General features: G+C 36.4%; 1 protein-coding gene across 1 annotated transcript in view; it reads left to right on the top strand.

Moving 5' to 3' along the window:
* The window catches only part of VEGFC (vascular endothelial growth factor C), a 69650-nt gene that overhangs the window by 28429 nt on the left and 20441 nt on the right, over positions 1 to 20780 (top strand).

Here is a 20780-nt window from a genome sequence, read left to right as displayed (position 1 = left end):
TACTAAAGTCAAAATAAATTACAGAGTGGACAAGATGAGGCTTGTAATTCTTACTGAGGTCACAAGCTTTCCAAGAAAACTGAGCTGACAGAAAAAATTACACAGATTTTTTTTCTCAAGAATAATCATAAGAGGGAAGTGCAGCTCCATGACAACTGTTTGTATTTCTTGTACTCCTTAGCCAGTGCAACACATTGGAGAAAAGGCTGAGTTTGCTAATCAGTATCTTTTAGTGGGTTCCTTTGACCACAGAACCTCTCAATATCATTCATGGGGCAGAATCATGGGGACAGGGGTTAGGGAAGCTGTTATACAGGTATTGTGCAGCCGTATCAGGCTTTGGTTTCTGACTTTATTTAGGCTGCAGAAATAGTGAGTTTAAAATTATGTGTGACCTGTCTTGCAGCAGAGGCTGTCTGGATCTGACTTGTGGCCACATATGCATGCAGAGAGTGTGCAAGGCTGAGTTGCAGGCAAGCAGAGGGAAAGTATTCCTCATGTGACAATGTGACAGTGCTGCTTATTGCCATGTAGAAGGTTTCTCCTAACTCATCTAATCCATATTGCTCTGTCCTGATCAGGAAACCATTTCCCTGCCATAACAGGAAAAGATAACGATACTAATTTGATGTGATTGGTGTGTTACACATAGCTGTAACAGATGTTTACAATCTCTTGGGGGATGAGGGATAAGGACAATTCTTCATTTTCCTCGCTAAGAACTTGCAAATAACTTGTTTGTTTATCGTTTGCTCTAGTGTTTGTGCAATTGGAATTGAGCCTGGGGTAGGAACTCTGGTTTTCTTTTCTAGTCTCCTGAAACCACCAGCCCCCAGATTGGTTGTTCCCAAAGATGGCAAGTAATAGCCTGTTGTTCCTTCTGAAAAAATTGAAAGTATCTTATAGAAAACCAGACAAAGTAATTTGATTTTTAAAGTATCCAGATTAATGCATAGGAGAATGCTTTCCCTATTTCAGTTGAAGCCCTTTGTTACTGTTACCCATGTCAGCTGCCTGGTTACAACTGTCCTTTTTTAAACCCAAATATAAAGACTGAAAGGCATAAATACGTCTTCTCATCACCATCTGTCTGTAAGTTGCTCCTCTTCTGATTAGGTAGAAGATCAACTTTCCTTTGAAGGTTAATGCTCTATTTAATAGAAAACTATTTCCTTCTTCACACTCTGGATTAAGTCCTCCCATGTAGTGTGAGTAGGCTTTAGCAATAGTTGCTCTCTAATGATTTGCTCTATCCTCTGTACTGGAAATTGTGATAAGCACTTAACAGAAGCTTGCTGGACAATCTGTTCTGCTTCATTCTTTCTTCATCAGATGCGAGAGTTAAAGAACGTTTGTTTCTCGGTACTCATGTCCCATACATTGGGTGGTCGGATCATGAGAGGCCAAGTCCTACTCATCTTTCTGTGGTTAACGTTCTTTCCACTGCCTTTATTCTTTTTATTCTGGTTACTATCCAGTTGCAGTGGATTGTCTGTTTAAAAACAACACATGCTGTAGTAGAGATAATGATGCACAAATTGGCATCTATTGCAGATAGAGCTTTGAAATAAACACCCATCAGTACTTGGTGATACTCTGATTTACCAGGTCTCATGTTCTCTGTGCAAGTCAATCACTTGTTTAAAAAAAAAAATAAAAAAATAACGAAAACCCTATAAAACAACAACAACAACAACAAGACCAAAATCCACCCCCATCTGTAAAAGCTAAACTAGATAAATTTGTGTCTGGTATATAATTTGAACTGATTAGAAGCTAGAGGGCTGGATTTAGAGCTGTACCACTTTACATAAGCTATCAATCTGGTCTAGGAAAGGAAAAACAGCTTTATATTTACAAGGACATAAGGTAGATTTATTAGAGTTTGTGTTTTTGGTGATTGATGTAGTACATAGCCATAATAAGTGCCAGCTGTTACTCCTCTGAAAATCAGAAACAATAATATTTCCTTTTATTTCAGTGTGAACTATCTGACTTGCTTGAATTCCTTTTTAATTCAAAGAACTTTATATTTGCAGTTACAAATTAGAAATGTCTACACAAACAAATTAGAAACATTGCACTATAATACTATGATGGAACCTGAGAGCAGCATCCCAAATGTGTATTGTCATGGTTTGTTATCCTTCATGAGCTAGATCAAAAGCATTTTTCCATTTCTGCCCATGCTTTAGAAATACGTACTTTCTCCATTAAAGCTGTGGTTTTGGCTGGTCACATCACTTGGTACTCTAGCTGTATATGGAAGCATAGTGTTTTTGTTAATGGAATTCAAACAGACTTAACTATTCTGTTCCTTTTTATCTCCACTTTGAAAGTTCATTCTTTGTTAGCAACTGTTAAATAACAGATTTACATATTTGGCATGAAAAAAATCAGAGTTTTGATGTACTGTCAGATAAATCTAGTGAACTACATGCTGCAAGTAGTTGTCATAAACTCATGATTTATCTGGTCTCTAGCCCTTAAGGAAACTGCATTTTCATAGTCTTTCTTTTCAGTTTTCTGTAACTAACTGACATGTTGAGAAATGGCATGTGTGGTATAACAGGACCTAAAAATAAAATGTTGTGTTTGCATAGTGTAACTATGTAAAATGGAAGAAAGTAAAGCTGAAATAAAACAATTGTTCAATATGCATAGTCATGTAATGCAACAAGCACATTCCTGCAGCTTGTTAATAAATTCAATAAATGAGAGTTATCAACGGCTGGTATCTGCCTGTGTTGTCCGAATGAACAAATGGTCCATGGTGACCTTTGATAGTTTATTTTAATTATATTTTAGTGGCTGTTTAGGGTTCTCAGACAGGTTTAGTTAATAAAAAAAAAAAAACAGTCTTGCTGACATTCTTATAGATAATGAGTGTCTTACAGTGGTTCTCAGCCTTCAAATTACATAACTTTTGCCTTTTTAATTGAAATCATGCTGCTGCTTGTAAAAGACACTGCTGCTCAGTTTGTGTATGACAAGTGGCATCAGTTTCCTTAAACAGCTTGCTGTGGTCCACTGATGCTTAATGTTTAGGCCCAATCCTGCTAACTAGTGTGTGTGAGTTTTACTGAACCTTAAATTCCAGATAAGGAAGGTTACAGATTGTAAAAAGAAGCCAATACTTACTTTTGGTTTGCACCTGAGTTTTTCTGCTTTAGAATATATGAAAAAAATTATTACTTTTGTAGTTATTTGTGTCTGTATAATGTTCTGAAGTTTAAATAGAAATTAACTAAAGCATTTTTATTTCTGGAAACACACAAAATTGTCATTTGCTTTTAAATATGTATGTATAATATGTATATGTTTTGTTTTTAAATATACATATTTTGGATGTATTTTATTCTGTCATTCGCATCTGTTTACTCTCAAAAAAGATTATTAGAAGTCAAAATACAGAGGTGCTACCACTTAGAGATGTAAGCTGAAGCTTTGTTATTTTAGGACCTGTGCTTTTCAGAAATATGTTCCCCTAATTTGACCCTCAGTAACCCTTGAGAGTCTTAAGCGCAAGTTCCAAACTAATTACATTAATTGCTTTACTGGAACTTGCTAGGCATTTTCTGTTTATACATTAATGTAATATAAATATATCTCAGGCAACAAAAGCCCTTGGGGCAAATTTATGTCCCGAGTAACCCTGTTCTAGTGACCTCAACAGAATTACTCAAAGTCAAGACAGAATTTAAATTGGAAGACCAGATCTTCAGCTGCTGTTAATAGTCTCAACTCCACTAAAATCAGTGTAGCTCTGGTCACAACAGCCAGAAAGACAGAATGACTCCTTCAATTATGCTTTTTGATTTGCAGGCACTTCTAGCAAAGGGATTGGACTGCCTTTTCATTACAGATTTAAAAATGAGCAGAATTTAGCTATAGAAAAAAATTGATTTTAGTCTAGTAATTTTATAATTTATACAACCTTCTTTTTTCTGCATTTTGAAAAAAAGCCTTCGTGGAATGGTGATGAACACAACCTCTTTTTGTCCTGCATCTTTGGTTTTTCTGTGCCATTTTCTGCTCTATGATCTAGCATCTAAAAAAAGTTTCTCTAACCAAGCAATGTATAGGAAGTTATACTTAACAGTTCCATGGTGTTGCTTAAGAGTCTGTATAAATATAGGAATAGTCACCTAGTAATATAAAGCTTTTTTCAAAAATAAATTTAAAATAAAGGCTAATCTGTACTCCAGTCCTACAGATGTCACTTTATTTTCACTTTGGGATTATCTCCTTGGTTTAATTAAAAAAATATGGGCTCAGAATTAAGTCTGGGTGAAAGAAGGTTATCAGCTGGAAAGTTGAATTGTGAGTATTTGGTTTGGGATGAACTGCAAGTGTTCTACATTTTTTTACAATATTATAGCAATAACCTATCAATGGGAGTTGTTTGATAGAGTTTTCATTCAGTAGTTAACATTAACACTTTTTTTTTCAGCACATTGTATTGTGTCTCTATTCCTCCTCTTAGAGGTTTTTTGAACTAACTGTAGTTCAATAACATCTTGTTTTTTTTATGTGACCTCCATTTGCTAAACAAATATTGTTACCCTCAGTCAGTGACTTGCTGGAAGAGAAGCTGCATACACTTCTTATATGTTCTCTAAAGCTCTTCTGCAGGCTTATCCAAGGAAGTGGAATTGTAGGTCAAGATGCAAGGCCGGTGATCCTCACTGTTGATTAATGTTTCAGTGTCTTGCTGGTCAATATCCTCAGCAGAAGCCCTGCTGATTTTTTTGTCTTAGGAAATGTTTTCTGTCAAGGCCTCTTGTCTATCAAGAGAGTCAGCTGCACCTCCCAGCTAGGGTGCCTGTATTCTGATCCAGTGTGTATCCTGTGCCAAGTGAGATGGAGTTAGGCAGTCTCAGAACTGCAAGCTGTAGATATTCCTAGGGTAACTTTTAACAGAAGTGGATGGAGTACCAGTGCAGGATAGCTGTACTTATGTGGCTGTTTGCTCAATTCCAGATAATATTTTTAGTATTCAGTTCTGGCTTTTTAACCCAAAGTGTTAGATAGCTGAGATTTTATCCTTGTTTGGCTAGGATAAAACATTTCTTCCCATTGCCTACAAACGTGATACTGATTGGACATGTTATTGCATAGACTTCTACAAGTTTTTCAAAATGTTAATTTACAGCAGTACAGCTTCTCCCAAAATAGCAGTGCTAATTTGAAAGTGTGATAGCTGACAGACAAACTTCGTGAGATTGTCTGTATACACTTTTTAATTAATGTTTTGTTACTGGAGTTGAGAGGGTTGGACACAGATTTTAGAGAAGGAAAAGAATTTTTTGGAAGAAAACAATCAAAATTTGGATGACAGACAGAAAAGTACTATCAGCAGATGGTCAAATCTGAGGAAGAACAACTCCAAAGCAAAACATAAATCTTCTGGTTTATAGACTGTCAGGGAAGAATTGCCTGCAGAGAGATGCACACAGCCTAGGAATCAATCAGGAAGAGACAGACCTCTGCATGCAGACCTATCAATAAAGGCATTGTTGGAACAGCTGTGATGGATGGATCTAGGAAGACTGGCAGGGAAGAAAGGAGTGGGGGTTTTCCTTTGCAAGTAGAAGCAGTTTGAGTGGGTGGGTTTCTTGATTAGGATCAGAGGAGGGGCAGGTATGGGTGACATAATGGTGAGCGTAGGGATCACTTGCTTAGTACGAGAGTAAGAAAATGTCATATTTAAGCAGTTCCGAGACCCTTGTTCTTGGGATGGACTTTAGTCTCCCTCCTGCCTGCTGGAGGGGCAGTGCAGAAAGGCAGCCCAGGATGTTTCTGGAGACTGTCAAAAGGATGCTAATGAGGGTGCAATATATCTGAGTGAGAGTCCTCACAAATAAAGAGCTGGCCAAGAAGGCAATAATCAAAGACAGCCTTGGCTTGTAGCAACCAGGAATTACTGAAGCTCATGTGAGGAATTTGAGTTACAAGGTATCATCCTTCCCATGAAAAGAACCAACTTTAGGTTTAATTAGAGAACTGGTAAATGAGGTATTTTTGGAGTCAGACTGTGAATGCTAAGGGTAAATCATGCTTGACTAATCTGATCAGAGTCTCTGATGAAATTACTAGGTTTGTGGATGACAGTCCTCTCCTGGGATTTGTCCTGTTTTACCACAGTCACAGATCCACATGTTATTCTGAGTTTGAATGGACCCACAAGGATTGTTGAGTCCAATTCATAAGTGAATGACCCATACAGGGATCAAACCCACAACCTTGGTGTTACTGTGCTTTAACCACCATTTTGTATCTTTGAAAGTTACAGGGGAAGAGGGTACATGATGGTGAGCCAGAGCACACCCCCATAAGGTTTTTGTATAGCAACAAACTGGAGGTGTGGAGGCAGTGAAGCTGACAGGTTTGTCATTGAGAAGGACTCGGGTACACTGGAAAAATGGACTGACTGGAATCTGATGAGATTCAGTAAAGACAAATGCAAATCTTTAACCTGGGATGGAAGAGCTCCTTGCAGTGATGGAGGCTGAGGCTCAGTGGTTGAAAGCAGTTCTGTGGGAAAGGACTTAGGGTTCCTGGTGGATGGTTAAGCTGAACATCAGCCGGTATTATGGCCTGCCAGCCATGCAGACTGACAGTGTCCTGGGCTCCCCCAAAAGGAGTATGGCCAGTAAATTGAGCAAAGTGGTTCCCTCTGTTTGACCGTCAAACCACACGGGGAATACTGTGCTTGGTTTTCAGGAAAAAGAAAAAAAACAACAAAACAGGAAAGATATTAATAAACTTGACTGAGCCTAGAAGTGGGCCACCAAGATGGGCTGAAACATCTGCCCAATGAGAAGGATCTGAGAGAACTGGACCAAATAGTGGTCTTCCACTTAGAGGTTACTTCAGATATGGAACCAGGCTTTTCACTGAGGTGCACAGGCTTAGAACAAGAGGCAATGATCATATGTTGAAATAGGAGAGGCTTCCAAAGGATATTAGGGGGAAAATATATTTTCTATGGGGATGATTAAGCAATAGAACTAGTTTTGTAGAGAGACTGAATTTTTTTGTCCTTGGAAAATTTGTGATGTTGGACTAGATGGCTGTTGGGGACCTTTCCGATCTGTTACTCTATGAGGATTAGAAAGTAACCAGTACTAGTTGGCCATAGGCAAGCAAACAAAACAAGAGAAAAAAAGATACCCCCTCTGGAAAAACAAAGAAAACCAAACCCACACACATTTTCCCCTCCGAAACAGGCTCATAAATCTTCACTTAGGAGATTTTTAAGTGGGAATTATATTTCCAAGTTTTTAATTCTTCCCTTAATTACCAAAAATACTACCATGTGACCCAGTAATATACTGAAATCATTAAAATGGGAGTCATTAGTATACCTGTGATAAATCTGAAGTAATGAAAGAACACATATATAACTATATATTCATTTAGGCCATTTATACCTTTGCATTTTTAAATTTTCTTTGTCTTTTTAATTTTTCTTCAGAAAAAAATAATGGGTTTTTTTTAGAATAATGTGCCATATTTTCTGTCTGACAATGCATTTTCTGACATCTGTTTCTATCTAGAATAGTTCATGCTTTCTGAAAACCAGGTTAAGTATAAATCTAGAGGCCATCACTTCACATATAATGACAAATCAACATATTTTTGATATACTATACCTTCTGATTCAGGATATGATACCAAGTGTAACTTCTACCTTTATTAGCAGATCCAGGCCTTTTGTCAGGAATATTGGTATAGTCAGTTAAATCAAACAGTCAGTCCTGTTTGTTTTTCCCAGAAAGAGTTCAAAGTTAAAGTTTTGTGGCTTTAAATTTGGAGGTACTGCTAAACAAGTATAATTCTGCCCGCTAGTGATGTTTGCGTAACATGGCTGTCTCAATGTATTCATATGGGGCTTTAGTGTGTACTGGCACTGGGCAGAGCTCTAGGAGCTGAAGACTTATTGCTTCCTTTTCCATGTGTTTCCTGCAGTTTCTGTGTGATTTTCTACTAATGTGATTACTGTGTGATTTTTCTACTAATTTTGTACAGGGAGAGTGTCATGAAATGTTGTTGTTCATATAAGTAATGTCCATATGCTCTTCAAAACTACCTTCAAATGTGTTAAGCCCTAAGAAAGATCACTTTGCCTTACCCTAGGAAGGGTGCTGAGTCTGACAGGACTGAAGTCTACCTGTGGGCAGAATCAGTAAGCACAAATAGCTTTGGCAGTTGGAGCTGAGAGACTTTAATGCGTGTGTCATTTAGTCTTAAAGATGGTGGTGAGAAGTCTTAGGCGACTCATTAAGGAATGCTTTAAGGAAATGTTAGCATTGAGCTCAGCATGCCAGCCTCATGTGGTTGCAGAGAACAGGGATCCATCCTTAAATGCTGACTATTTGTTGAAAATCTGAAAAAGGCTGAGAAAGAGAATGTATCTGGACATGTCAGAGAATTATTTTCTGTTCTGAGTGCAGGCTGCAAAGCACCTTGACTTAGTGCAGGCTTCACTGAAAGAAGGTCAAGATAAGACACACAAGAATTTCAGTTCACAGAAAAGACATTATTTGGAGTTCAGTTTAAAAACATGCACTATTGCATGCATTTACTGGTTGGGTACCATGCACTTTGTTACCTTCTAAAATTTGAATTGTCCAGTTCTAATTCATATTCTCCACATGTGTGCTTCGTGTTGCTTACAGTGAGGCTAGTGAGGTAACACCTCTTTCATTTAAGTTACAGCAGTCTAGACTTTGAACTGCATCACTCTGCTGGGTTATCCAGCCTCCCTTATTGTATATTATATTGTATAATAATTATACTATATTGTGTATCCCTTATTATATATTAGATATTGTGGCACTTTGTCCCATGATACTGAAGAAAACTAAGAAGTTCTTCTGCAAAGCCCACAAGCTGATCTGTACTGATCTGTACCTCATCTAGCAATTAGCTGTGCTCTTTACTGTGACTGTATGTGCCAGGGTGAAAAGAGTGGTCAAGGTGGTGCTTGAGCCCCAGAAGTTAACCACTGTTTCTGAGTATATGAGTCTAGCACCTGCTGACTGTAGCAGTGTCCCAAACTTAAGGAGTTTGCATCCCTTTTTGTCAGTGGGAGTTAAGTGCTCTTTTGCATTTAAAGTAAATAGCTGATAAAATCTTCTGACTAGCATGTGCCTTTCAAGCATGAAAAATACCAGTTTGTATGTCATTTGGCAGTGACTGTTTCAAACTCTGTTGGAACATAAGGTAACCTTGAAAGTGGACCCCATTAAATAGTACTCTTATCACTCACATAGTGATGTCACAGAAACTGCAAACCTTGAGCAGCAATTATACATTTGCTGCTGCTTGCAACTCACTAGAGACTTTTTAACTAAATGAATGCTCAGTGTGTTTAAGCTTTACCCAGTGTGTTGCTTTATGCTTCTGATCCTCATGTAAGCAATTCTTCATTTTTTGTCTGCTGCTCAAGAAATTTCATTCAAATTACAGTAAAATGCTATTAAAAGCATGTTGGAGTGTTGGCCTCTTGTAAGACAAAAATCAGTTGGTGAACTCAGTTTCTCAGTCTGTGGCTTACAGTTGACATACTGCTCACAAGTCAGAAACTAATATTTATAATTGAGGCTAACAGAAACATTTGAAGTTACCCAAAGACCCGTCTGAGCTAAAGACTGTGGGCCTGCATAGAAACTAAATCTATAGATTTAAAAATCTAAATGCTTAACATAATAATAATATTGAGTGCTCACTAATGCATCTTTCTAATCAATAGAAAAAAATTACCTTTTTCTTGACAACATATTAAGGAGGCATGGATTTCTCTAACATAATATTTTATTTTTCTATATCTCTATTAAAAGTATTGTCCTACAAAGATGGAGATGATATCACTGATAACATGAGTGTAGATAGGATGACCCAAGGTAGGATTACAAGTCTGAGGGAGTTCAGAAGGTGTGAGACAGTCATGTAATGGTTTCCTATGGTAAGACCAGTAAGTGCTTGGCTTTCTACCTGGACATCTTTGATTATGTTGTTTTTGTATTTTGCTTGAAATGTTTGCAGTGATGGAGGTTAAGTTTGTGATGTAAAAAGTCTTGCAGCATTAATGTTTTTTTCTTTAATTCAGCAGACCATTTAGAATACAGGGGTCAGAGAACTTGAGGTAGCTACATTTCCACAAAGATCTTGCATGGGGAGGGACTATGGAGAAAAGCCCATTTCCAAAAAATGTATCTGATTAATACACAAATGCAACAGAGATTTATCATGTATTGATAAAGTTGATTAGACAAAACTGTAGCTCCCTGAAGCTGCTTGGTTTCCTTGTGATAGGACTTGCATGAGGAAGTCAGGGAGTCCAATTAAAGCCAGGCTTTACTTTGGGAGGTGTTAGGAGTTAAACAAGATTTTGACAAAGGTTGCACCAAATGTATCTCATGTTCATGGCGTCTCTTAAGGAAGGAAAGGCTCCATTTAGGTGGGCTTTGTGGGTTGTAATGGAGAGCAAACTCAATCCCTCGAGCCTCATTGGTCTACCTAATGTCAAATGCTGCTGAGAGCAGGATGAGCACATGCACTTGTCAGAGCATTTTTTCAGTACCCTCAGCTCCTGTTTAATGTCTCTGAGGCATAATTACTGTTTTTGTCAATTTGGAGGGTCTGTCAGTTCAGAGAAACTTGGTTTGGTTGGGGTCTTTGAGTATAGTTTGGATTTTGAATTGTCAAGGTATGTGCTTCAGCCCCTTGGAAAGGTTTTTGTGTAGTGTCATACTACAGGTTGCATATCCTGGGAGGTGACAAAAGGGTTTTTTCTTGCTAGAGTAGCTGGGATGTGCTGGAGACAAGCTCATGGTGTTTTGTTTTGTGCTATTAGTATCAGGCACTTGAGTGAACTGTCTTGTCAACTGTGTCTGGGTTTCCTCATGTGTTCAGTTTGGATGAGGAAGAGACCAACAGGGCTGAACTGACAACACAGAAACACCCTTGTCTTTCAGTTGTACAGCTAGTCTGATAAAAAATTATGGCATTCACTTTGTCTAGATTGTAATGTTTGCATAGTGATGAAAAAATGTTTCATGAACATATGTTGTGTGGGGTAAGCTAGGAAGACTGCAGGCAACCTGATGTAAACATGTTAAAAAAAGTAGAATTGAGAATTAATCATACAAACATGCCGTGGCAAGCAAAAATGTTTAGAGAAGTCAACAAAAGTTATTATGGGCATTGGTAAGATCATGTAAAAATCGCCAGATTGCTTTGATAAGGACCCGAAATGTAACCAAGAATTTAAGAGACTTTGGAGTAGGAAACTGTCTTTGGGTTTTAACAGAATGGCTGATATAGTAATTAGGTCAGTAAAGGTTTAGAAAGCAAATTAGAATGTTTGAAACGAAAATTATACCAGCAGCAAGACAAAGATGGGTTTCCAGGTAACTATTTTTTAAAGTCCAATAGTGTTGACCATGGAAGAGCCAAAAAAAGAGAGGATGAAAACCAGAAACTGCATTTTAGGGCTTTGGAATGGTAAAAGTCTTAGAAAGTTCAACATGATATTTAGGGCTAGTGAAACTACAGATATAGTAACCGTAGGGACTGAAGCACATTACACAAAGTGATGTATAGATGCAGTAGTTAAGCTAGGAGGCTGAATCCTGTAATCCTCACTAAACAAAAATCCCATTGAAGTCGGTAGAAGATTTGCGTGAACAAGGAATGTATAACCAGGCAATTAGAGACAAAGTTGCAGCCTGACCTTGAGTGGGCCTTTGTGCCTGTGATTAGCTGTACCCAGAGCATCTGGGCACATTTGTTTAAAGGCACAGTCAATTTTAATGACAGCTCAAAACAGAAATACAATTATGCCATACTTTAAGTTCTAATGGATCCAAATGACAAATGCAAATAACTGTAAAGAGACGTATTAAGCAACACTTCTATAATCTTAGCCTTTTGAAACAGCAAATTCTGTGTTCTTTGTCCTTTACTTCTCAGGAAAAACAGGAATTTAATAGATACTGCTCAAGTTTCGCCACTTATAATTGAGAGTGGCAGCTATTTGACTTCTCTTAAATGTAAGAGACCATGGGAGATTATTGTGTGAAGTGTCAGAAATAGCCTCTAGTTAAATTAATAAAAATATCTAATAGCATCTTCCATACATGTTTATAAAGCTAAATTAATAATTGCTCTCCAAATTGTTTTAGAACTATTTCAGTATGAAACAAAATGTCCTTAAAATTCATCCATTTACGTTTTTCCTTCTTTTGCGATACTAGTTCAAATAAATTTGAAAATAAACAAAACACTTTCTTTTGAAGCAAACTTTAATTCAGCATACCAGAAATGTCATTCTCACTGCCAGTTACTCTAATGAGACATGTGTTCCTTGTGTCTGAATCTACTTTGTTTAAAAAGAGCTGCTGTTCAAGCATTGAGGAAATTGCAGTTCTCAGTAAAAGAAATGTTAGAAACACGCAAGAACAAACAGAAGTTGTTTCATGGTCTGGTCCTGTAAATGGTGACCTCAGTGACTACAATGGGCTCTTGGTATTACTAAGTGTGTGTCCAAAATTCCAGTGTCCAGGACTGCAATCGTGTAAATACATGTGTGCACTTTGTGGTACGTGCAATAAGCTACTAGAGAAAAAAAAATCAAAGGAATCCTTCTACTGTGTTATTTTTGTGTGCACATAATTCCACGATGGTTTTATATGAAAACCATTATACATAATCTCTTCAGATTGTCTTTAGGAAGTAGTTTCATATGCTTGGAAAAGTACTTCCTGAAGGATTTCCAGTAGTGCTGAAGAATTTTAAATTTCTATCTTCATAAATTCCCCTGCTTTGACACTTTCTCCTGCTAAAATCCAAGAAAACCTCTAGAACCTTTGATTTTGAAGTTGATGAAAATGATAGGATCTATTTTTTCACAATGTTGTGGGCCTTTAGTTGGATTTTTTTTCCCAATTTTTGTATCAGAATCTGTCATCTCAAGATGTGTACCTTTACTGCTGAAGAATAAAATCTCTTGGTGTTGCACAGTCATAGTACTAACCCACTTTTACTCTCTTATGTCTTCTCCCATTCCTGTTTTCATGTCACAAATCTGACTGGTTTCTTTACCCAAAGATCTTCTGTTCAAGACTCTGTGACCAAGTGGCTACAAAATGCAATGATACAAATCCATTTTTTAAATTAAAAAATTTGTTTGCTTCTACTAGTAGATAAAAAGCTTAACTTGAGTAAATATTTCAATATAACATTAAGGTTTATGCCTATGCTTAGCTTAATTTTAAATATTTTTGTTATGTCTTTGTACAGACTTGGAATAACCAGAGCCCCTTTCTCCTGCTCTCTGTATGCCTCATTTTAATATATATAATCCATATAAGTCTGTTTTATTTTTCATAGTTTTTGGGCCTGGATAAGAATGGAGGCAGCTCAGCAAGGTGGTAGAGGATAAGTTTCAACTTATTTCAACTAATGTCAATTATCATGGATTTCAAGATGCAGTGTTGTATCGTCCATCAGGGAATACATGTCTTCCTGCCATTCAATGGAAGTTGATAGACCAGGGCATACTTGCAATAACTTCATTCGGCAATCAAGCCTCATTCAAAAACTCTTCTGATAGCACACTGTGTTCAGCATTGGATTACTCTATGTCCTGTCAGTGTAAATTAGGATCTGTTTTAATACTGCTGATGTTCCCTGATCCTTTTTAAGTAACATTGCTGTACAATACGCTATTCAGAATAATTTAAGCCAAAAATAATGGGCAACATACATTCTCCTGATTTAGTTGCATGAAAGGGAATTGTCACCAAGTCTCAATTTAGTTCTTGGATTTGCCATTCTCAAGGTTTCATTTGCCTTACTCTATCTCTCATGCCTTGCTGGCAAATCTCTTAATACCTGTCAGGTTTTACATGGTGCAATAAGCTTTCTCCTTTAGTGATACACAAGTGTGCTTTCTCTTTTTGTGATCAAAGACCTTTGGTTTTGTTTTTTTATAAATTTTTTCCTCCCCATCGTTCAGAACAGATGTGACAGCTCCACAGAACTACTGACTTTTATACTGTAGTTTGGAATGAAGTTAGCCAGTCAGGGAAAAGAAGTATTACAGGCTGAATGCCTAAATAAATGGGTTTGTCTCTGCATAACTTATCTGTAACATTGTGGTCCAAAGTATGTTTCATGCAGAATTCAGAGTAGAACAAATTTCCCACACAAATTGCCAGGTTAGGCACAAGTGGGTTGTGGGTAGCAGGTCCTCTGAATTGTATACCTACTCAGGCTAAAAAATTCAGATGAACTCTTCCTTTTGCCTGGATTAGCAAAGATCCTTTACATAAAATATTTAAGTAATAGCTTGATAACAAAAATAAAATCTTCTTCTGGTACTTTTTTTATTAATGAAATCTCACAATTTAATACCTTAGTTTCCAAACCTGTCTGATATGTTAATCTGGTGTGTTACTTTGGTTTATTAAATAGACTTGTGTCAAATTAACTGAAAAAACATGATGCTCAATAGCGTAAACCAATAATAACTTAATTTTAATGGCATATACTTAGAAACCTTAAAACATAATAAAATGCACAGGTTTCTGAGGCACTTTGTCTTTCCTCTTTCATATATACAAAACCTGTTTGCAGTAATTTAAAACTAAGATTTCTTTTTAAAAAATAGAATTACTGTGTTATAACTTACTCATTTTTCTTTAGCTTTTTGTTGAATTTTAAGTAGTGTGTTGTGTTTATGGCTGGAATATATTTTTAAATAGTGACAAAGTAGGTGGTCTTGTAATTAATAATTTTGTACAGATCTGTAAACTGTGCAAGATTTGTTTAACAAAACAAATCACGTCCTTTTAGATTAAGACATTTGTTTAGGAATAAAGTTCAAGTTTGTCTTTGAAATTCAATGATCTAGTTTCATGGCTTATGAAATGATTTGTTTTATGAACCATTTTGAAAGTATAACTAATTCAAGAAATTTCTGTGACCTGTTGCTAAAATTTAGACCATGGATTAATTATATTTGCTCAGTGTTTCAAATAGTGATTTTAAAAACTTAGTAAAAAGGTAAGTTACTTAATAGTGAGAGAAATTATTCAACAATGATAAGACATGATGTGTTCATGCAATTTTTCCCTCCTATAAGTGACTACATTTTCAAAAACTCAAGAATAATAAAGGTGTTGATTTAAAAACTAGTCTCATCACAGTGAGGACCTATGTGTTCAGCATAACTCAGAAAAATTCTTATAGATATGCAATTTGTTATTCTTGCCCTTAGTGAAACCTTCTTTTATGAATGATTGATCTGTAGAATAGAAAACATGATGTAAAAACTACCTACTGTTTTCTTGAAGCCAGTCCCTTGATACGTAGCCAGAACTCCTACTCACTGACTAATTAAGATCTGGGATGAATTCATGTAGCACAGGTACTGTGCTCAAGCAGTGTCTCATTGTTCTGGCATTGAAATTAAAATGAAGGTGCTGCCCCTTACCTCCCCACTTAGGAACTTGATACTGAGGAAGTTTTTAATTCTCACTGCTGGCGTTAGACTTGCTCAATGATGGCAGCTCATTGCAGTGCTACCATGATAATAATTTTCTTCAAAAAAGGATGCTATATTTGATATTTTTTGACAAAGCTAATGGTAGTTGTTAATAAAAGCAATGCCAGTGGAAGCTAAGCAAAGACTGAGAATAAGCAACCTTCTTTGAAAGGCATGATAGTTTATTCTTTTGTATATATTTTGATGGGATACACGTGGCTGCTGAAAGGAAAACAAGAGGTTTCTGGCATTTTATTTTAACTGGCATTTTATCTTTCTCTGAGAAAGATCTTATAATAAGGAGGATTTCTAGTAGTAGTACAAGTTTTTCTTTACAGACTTGTGTGCTTTGTTTTTGTCAATGTTAGTTAAAAGTTGCTTAAAAGCATTCAAAATGAACATATTGTTTTATAATGTGTCAAATTCTACTGCCGTTCAGAACTGCCATGTGACAGCATCCCAGAAGTCTTGTAGACAGAGCACACACAGTCAGCACCAGAGCCTTGCTGGCTGCAATGGCTGTGCTGCAGAGGGCACTGGCATTCTCATTGTGTTAGCTGTCTCCTTTCTGGCAGGGTTCCGTGTCTGTTAATCACCTTCATATCCCAGCAATCATCACAGTGCTGTCCTTTATTTTCACTTTACAAGTGTTTTTTACTTACAAAGGGCTTCCTCTTTCTTCTAGTCGTGCATCTGGTCATGCATGGCGATCCACACGTTTGTCACCATTGGCCGGTGGAGCAGCCGATGACCAAGAAAACAGACAAATCTCATCTTGTACAGATTGCACTGCCTGATGTCTCCAAGATTTAATCAGATGTAAGCCTTTCAGCAGCAATAATCCAAATCCTTATTGATTCCAAATCTATCTGTAATTCTAGCTGGAAGCTTCAGTACAAGCCCTTGAATCAATTAAACAATCCAGATGCAGCTTCACTTAGACAGCAAATGGTTATCCCACATATCTGCAGCCTTTGACCTTTTTGTAGGCTTATCTAGTGAAAGCTCCTGAATAGTGAATTAAGTCTATTGATAATGGGTTTGATTTTTGTATTTTGTTTTTCAATTACAATTTGCTATCCTCCTAGAAATAGTCTGCAGAGATTTAGGAACACTGAAGACTGCTGCTTTGGAAAACGCAGATTTTAAAGATCCGGCTGAAGTGTGTGAGAACAAAACCTTTTCTGATACTATAATCTAGTTGCGAAATTGCTTCCAAAAAAGAGTCTAGCTAAGGTGCCACAAATCCTGTTCTGAAAACTACTCTCTGTTAGTTAGGAATGGTATTAATTGCCCAAGTTTGTAGAAACCTGTGAGAACTGGCTGTCCAAAATGAGTTTCTAAAGCAATCAGACAACAGCCTACAGAGATGCTCTAGAAAGCAACTAGGTTTTTCTTTTCTCTCCTCTTCCCAGGGAACTCAAACTCAGATTAAAAAAAGGGTACTTTCATAAGTAATTCCCATTGAATATATGAAAGTCCTGGCATTTTTTTAGTGAGGGTTGAGAACTACTGAGGAATGCAGGTACTTGAAGAGTAAGTACCAGCCAAGAAGCATTTTTCAGAACCTCAGCAGCAGCTAAATGTTTGACTGAAGGACTTAATGTAAGTACCTTTGTGCAAATCTATAAACTTCGATATATATTGCAGCATTTTCTAAGAATATCTAAATAAAATATTCCCTAAAAATGCTGACATGCATGAAATTGAATTTCCCTTAACATGGAAATTTTACATTGCCTACTACCTCACCTTAAATACTTATAAACAGGAGGAGTTAAGTAGTATAAGTCTAGGATGATTTTCTAGCAGTTTATGCATCTTCCTTTCAAAAAATGGTCAAAACAAGAGAAAAAAAGACATGATTTATAGTATAGAAGTGAAACTTCTGTAGTCCTAAGTTCATCCTTATAGCCAATGTCTTTTTCTTTCTTAGCAAAATCTCTTTTGAATTTCTTCCCAAACTCATTTATTTTTCCTTGCCTATCTGCTTTGTACATTCTCTCCCCCCACTCCTCCCATTTGTTTTCTTTCCCTGATGTTATTCTTAGTATTTGAAATGCCATAGTGAATAGAAGTCACTTAAAGCATAATACAGTTCAGACTATTTTATTTATTTATTTTGTACTTTGATTCTTACTTTTTAAGTTTGTCTGATGTGCTTTGTAAACTCTTTGGAGAAGAGACTGATTCTAATCTCTCTTCTGTTGTCATGATGTTTTGATTTAGTTCATATCAACTGCAGTGGTCTTTCTACTTATTTGGAGTGATGTGAAATAAAATTTATGTTCACTGTTACTCTTTGGCTTCTGTAAGGCACTGTTTTGTTACTGTATTGAATGGTAACTTAAAAGTTTGCAACTACAGTCATCTAAGTTTGCTGGTGACAAACAACTGCATGGGAGATTGAAATCAGGGCTTTTCTAGTAAGGTCATAGAAGTGTGCATAAAAGATGAATTTAATTCTTAACTGTAGCTACAATTTTTAATTAGAATATTTTCTTTTCTTTTTACTGGCATCAACTTCTAAAAAAACTAGCATTGAAATACATGAAAATTGCAATAAATTATTATGCAAGTGAAGTGTTTATAAATACTTTTCTCATGCAATATTTCCATTTGCTTGCAAGTAATTTCAGCATTCAGATTTAAATACATGATTTTAATCCATTTCAGTCAATGAATAAATACATGATATAAGCATCTTAAAATGGAGGGGTTTATAGATAGCATTTTCCTATTAAGAATTGTCCACAAAATCCTTGAAAATGAGCTGACAACTGTAGTCAGAACAGATACATAAGGTACCATTATAGCATATTGCACCATCAATTATCTGTCAAGCCTGCTGCCAAATATTAAGTGTTCTGACCTTTGTTATTAATAATAGAGGCAAACACTAGGGACATATGAAAGATAAGTAATGTAATGCATGGAAAATCTATTATACTTTGTTAATGGATATAAAGCCTATGTGGTATCATGCCCTTTCCCTTGCAAGCCATAATTTTATGAAAAACTGAACATACCATGTAATGGAAAGCCACATTGTGGAAAACATACTTTGATAGAACAAAATATTCTGAGGTTAAATAAATAATAGCAAGAGAGCACTTGTCATCAAGCTTTACACCTTTATTTATATGTATTTGACATTTTCCCTGTTCCTCATGAAAAATATGAAATTAATGAAATGGACAATTACATCTTTATTGTATTCTCCATTCATACTTGTATTTTTAGGTTTTCATTTTGCATAATATCACCTATCATCTTGTACAGTTTGGTTAGTCAAAGGTTTAATCAGTGTCTTTCTCTAGAATATACCTTCTAGCATTTTCAGGTGTTCATGCAGGACAACATTGATAATAGATAAAAATGACCAAAAAATAGTAGAATGGTCACCCAGAGGATGTAGATAAACACTTATGAAGGGAGTGGTGATGATTACAAAAAAGTTCAAACCTCAGTCCCTTAATTGACTTGAAAATGCCAAGAATATAGAAAGCCATGGGAGAGAGAAAACTCCTTCCTGTGAGATCACTCTTGGCACTATTTCCTGCTTCTTTCTAAATGTTAAACGTAGATCCCAGGATGCATTACCAGTAAAACATTAAGCAGTTGGTCCACAATTTCATCAAGAGCGCTCTGTAATTATATGAAAATCAACAGTCTGTTTAAATTTATCAAAAGACTTTCTTCAGTCCTAAAAATCATGGAATTGCTCTTATTACAACCTGTGCTAATGTTCTATTACCTTTTTTTTTTTCCTTCCTCCCTTTGAACTTAACATTTGGGAATAACTAGCTTGGTGACAGTAATTGCAGCTACAAGCCATATTTTTTTCTGAACTTCACTAATCTGCACTTGCAAAAGAAGAATGAAAAATGAGAACCCCTCTGATCTCTCGTGCATTTTTGTCGATGTTACTTTCTTTGTGTTCTCATATATTTTTAAATATGTGCTTAAATCTCAAAATTGTTTTGCATTGGAAATCCAGTGTCCTAAACTACAAGCCAATGCATACTTAAGAAAGAGCAAAGAATAAAAGATATGGACCAAGACAGTCTATTTTTGTGAAATTACAAAAATTTGCACAACAGCAAAAATGTTGCCAGACTACTATTATATTTACAGAAGCAGATACATTCTTCTCTTAAAAAATAGGAAACTCTTTCTGACAATTCTTAATGATCTGATGCTTATCCTGTATGCAGGACACACTCTTATAATCATCCAAAACTTAAGATTTCATTTGATGTTTGTGTCAACAAGACATCTGGCTATTCTACAAAATTAAATCACAAGTTCCTTAAATAAATGTTCCTATAAACAGTTTTTTTCACAGATGACAGTCATTTGCTGCAGTTAGAAAATATATAGATGAACAGGAAGAAATTGTTGATCTGTATCTCAAGGTAATACTATAAGCATATTGAAAAGTCAACATATATTTTCTATTTTTTTTTGTTCCCTAAGTCTGGACCCTAGGTGTAGTGTATTAAGTACAGATATATTAATTTCCTTCTCCTTTTCTTTGTGAATTGGAAGAGGGGAGAGAACAAAAGTCCTCTAGTGATCAAATTTTTTCCATGGTGTAAATTTGAATTGAAGCCATCTTTACAACCAAATGGCTTTATTAAGCTAATCAGAAAATACTTCAGATGCAATAATGATGATTTTTTTTCTTTAAAGTAACTTTATATATCTGCTCCAGAAATTGTTTTCCTTTTGTTTATATTGAGTACTCAGAGAATCATAGAATAAGCTGAGTTGGAAGGGATCCATCATGATCAGTCAAGTCGAACTCCTGGCTCTGCGCAGAACCGCCTTGAGAGTCACACAATGTCCTGAGAGCATTGTCCAAACACTCCTTGAACTCAGGCAGGCTTGGTGCTGTGACCACTGCCCTGGGGAGCCTGTTCCAGTGCCCAACCACCCTCTGAGTGAAGAACCTTTTACTGGGATCCAAATTAAACCTCCCCCAACTCAGCTTCAGTGACAGGATTTGAGGAACTGGTCTGATCTTGTTATAAGATCAATGTCTGCCCTGCTGCATCTCCTCATGAGGATGTTGGAGACCACAATGAGGTCTCCCCTCACCAAGTGTTCTCAGTCACTTCAGACCCTTCACCAACCTTGTGGTCCTCCTTTGGATGCTCTTTAATAGCTTGATTCTTTTTTTCTTTTTAATTGGGGCACCCAAAACTGCCCCCAGCAC

The sequence above is a fragment of the Poecile atricapillus genome, chromosome 4, assembly GCF_030490865.1.
Source record: "Poecile atricapillus isolate bPoeAtr1 chromosome 4, bPoeAtr1.hap1, whole genome shotgun sequence".
Classification (NCBI taxonomy): Eukaryota; Metazoa; Chordata; class Aves; order Passeriformes; family Paridae; genus Poecile; species Poecile atricapillus.
This window is presented reverse-complemented; position numbering and strand designations above follow the sequence as displayed.